General features: G+C 32.5%; 1 long non-coding RNA gene across 1 annotated transcript; it reads left to right on the forward strand.

Moving 5' to 3' along the window:
- The first annotated feature begins 1,083 nt into the window (after positions 1 to 1,083).
- Positions 1,084 to 2,792, forward strand: LOC141325275 (uncharacterized). The gene is made up of 3 exons (XR_012353760.1): positions 1,084 to 1,127; positions 1,310 to 1,330; positions 1,422 to 2,792. It is a non-coding gene; the product is annotated as an uncharacterized lncRNA (long non-coding RNA).
- Positions 2,793 to 3,502: the final 710 nt, after the last annotated feature.

Raw genomic sequence — 3,502 nt, forward strand, 5'->3', positions numbered from 1 at the left:
AGTTACAATTTATAAAATTTTAACCTCAAATGCTCATCTTGTCTAGCTCAGCAAGACGAGCATTTGAGATTAAAAAGTATATAAGTTGTAAATGTTTTTTGAAAATAACCGATTATTTTGCTAGATAAGACCCTTCTTCCTCAGCTGTGATAGTTTAGAATCATTTTAAGCTGCATTTAAACTGCATTTTGGAAGTTCAAACTCTGGGGCACCATAGAAGACCATATATGGACACAATTTCTGTACGACTGAAGAAAGAAAGACATGAACATCTTGGATGACAAGGGGGTGAGTACATTATCTGTAAGTTCTTGTTCTGAAAGTGAACTACTCCTTTAATGTTAACTCACAGTGCATTAACTAATGGTACCAAGCACAACTTTTGATTTTAGTAATTCATCAGTAAATGTTAAACTTAACATTAACTAAGATTAGATTAATAAATGCTGTAGAAGTGTTGTTCATTCTTAGTTCATGTTGTTAACTAATGTTAACTAATTAACCTTATTGTAAAGTGTTCAAGATAAAACAGTATAACAGACTAAATAAAATGCATATAAATAATAGTTGTTTTATACCTCCTAGTAATGTTTTTTTGTTGATATGATGATATTTAAATGACATTTTATGATCAAAGTTCTAGTTTCTATTGTGAGGGCAAACCATACAATGCAATGCGATGATCTGAAAGATGCACAATTTAACAAAACACTGTTGTATCATATTTAACGTTAGATTTTAATATGATTTTAAAAGTGGTGTATGGATAATCAAGTAAACCTACCCAGCTAAGCTGATTCAGCCCAGTAAATGTTCATCTTGAAATATATATCAAACTATATTAAAATATTTTTTTATATTTACTTTTAGTAAACCATTAAAATATTCCAATGCAAAAAGACATATATACCACAACCTAAAGTGTAAAGTGTTAAAAAGTGTTGATTATTATGAACTAATTAAACAGAAGTTTTGATCATGTTGATAATTTAGAGGCCTTAGAATTCCATGTATCAGATACAATACAGTTGGCTATTTCATGTTTAATGAAGGAGATTTAACTTAAGTATTTTATTTTTGCAGAGTCTACGGAAAATGTCTATTATTACTACCCACTTGCAATATCAGTAAGTAGATTAATATGCATACATAATGCATTTATCCACATTAATGTCTTCTTCAGTACTAGTACATGCATGTACCTCATAACCTTGGTCACAACATGATTCCCATACTTTAATTTGTTTTATTTCATAGATCATAGATTAGAAATCTGTCTGAAACCTGATATATTTCTTTATCTAAACAGGCAAGAGGCCATTCAAAAGAAGTAAGTCATTATATTTAGGTCATTCAAATCATTATTATCTGTGAATTTCTCTAAACAATTGATAACTTTTCATCTTTAATGCCTTTCACAGTGTAGAACACTCCAAAAACCTGCAGGACCAGCTCAAACACTTGATGAAATAATAGAGCCCTTATAATAACATGCTGTGGATATCGCATTCTCTAGTTTTCTCACTGATTTTTTTAACAGTAGATTACTTTTTGTGACAGCAGATGATGGCTTATTGCATACCAGATTGCTATTTAACACCTTCTTCTGGATGGTCATGAAAAACATGCATGAGACCTTGCATAAGTGAAGGCTCTTCTGTGGGAGATTGTTTCCAGTATTCATATTTGTCTTTTTGAAATGATACAATGTCAAAACTCTCACTCTGTTTCCTTTTAAGCCTATGTTTGTGTGAGAACATTTGCTTTTGTATCTTGCGTCCTAGTGAAGATTTCCCAATTCAGTCTACACCAAATGTAAAAATTGTATTTTCTCTTAAGTTATATGTGTCTTGTTTTATGGTGTTATTGTTGTGCCAAATTTACTTGAATGTATTTGTATAAAATGTAACGGAATTGTTTCTGCACATTTTGCTAATTCGTTTTTTTTTTTCCAAAAAAAAAGCTAAAGTGAATGAATGAAACGTGTCCTTTGTTGAAAGTCCAACACAAAGTTTATCCCACATGCAAGGGCAAGCAGATGGATGTCCTAGACCTAGAGCAAGGCCTTGAGCAAAACTGTTCGCTTCAACTAAGTTTTGACTTGTGCCTGCGAGAGGTGCATATATTTGTTTTACATTACAGTCAAAATATAAGCATGAGCATCAATGTTTATTTTCAACATTGAAATGTATTGGATGGTAACAACTGCATCTGCAATATGTAGATATATACATTAATTTATTTTAACAAAACAATGAATAATACAAGAAAAATTTAATATTACAAGGAAAAATATTAGTTATGCAATATCAACTATCTACAATAAATAAATATTTCCTTTAAGTGCTTGGTAAATGGTCTTGTGCTATGCACATCTGCCTGTTCACATTCACAGGATCATTGGAGACCTTGAATTGGAATGAATGTTCTGTACCTCCCCAGTTTAACTTATCAGTACCCAAGGTCTATAATAATGAAGTCTTGCAGTCTGCCAAGAGCTTGTGAAAGGGCAAGTCTTGAGTTAATCTTTACTATTACAAGTTGTTTCAAAAGGATGATGTCTTACAACTTAATATAAACAAAATATGTTGTGGCTGTAATTAAATTCTGTGGAATAGTCATAGCAATCAATCAAAGCGACACTGAAGAATATGCCATTTTATCTTGCATATACTATGTTATTTAATTTACGAATCTATGCAAAAAAAAACTTTTATAGTTTGCTTTGATACAGCATATGCACAACTCTATGCACATAATGTATAATAAAACCAACTATAAATATTTACAGAGCTAAGAATGGTTGTAATGGTTCTGTGCCCTTCAGATCTGCAACATCATCTTGCACATTTTACATTGGCCTGTTTGACTATGTCTGTCTTGTACAAGCTGCATTGATATTGAAAATTGAGGACAGTGTTTTGGCTCCCTCTATAGGTAAACACATTACCAATTTTTTTGTTTTTAAAGGGGCTTTAAGCAATTTTCTGAAATTTAAACTCGCGACTGACACCTGTGGCCAAAAAACTGCTCGCTCTCGCAGCGCGCGCTCGTACGTACACACTTCACACGTCATCCGCTGCAAAGAAGTCAACATTATGTTTACAGAGGTAAGAACAGTCAAATACATATATTGTTTGAGAAACTAAGTTTGTTTGCAATATATATGACTAGCGGTGGTGGCAGAGTGATCTGAAACGTTTAACATGAACGCGCTTGACGTCACATCCGCAGACAGCGCACGAAAAATCCGACCCGACACTGTGAGCTGACAAGGTGTCATTATGCTCATCAGGAGATGTTTGAGTCATAAATGGTCAAATAAAAAGGCTATTGTTACGTTTATTTTGGGGAAAAAGTTGCATATAGCCCCTTCAAGTAGATAATTTACAGGTTAACAGGTTTTAGTGACAAGGATGCAATCAGGCAAGAGCTATGTATGTCTATACATGTCTATATATATATATATATATATTTATATATATAGTTAAAGTCAAAAGTG

The sequence above is a fragment of the Garra rufa genome, chromosome 2, assembly GCF_049309525.1.
Source record: "Garra rufa chromosome 2, GarRuf1.0, whole genome shotgun sequence".
NCBI lineage: Eukaryota > Metazoa > Chordata > Actinopteri > Cypriniformes > Cyprinidae > Garra > Garra rufa.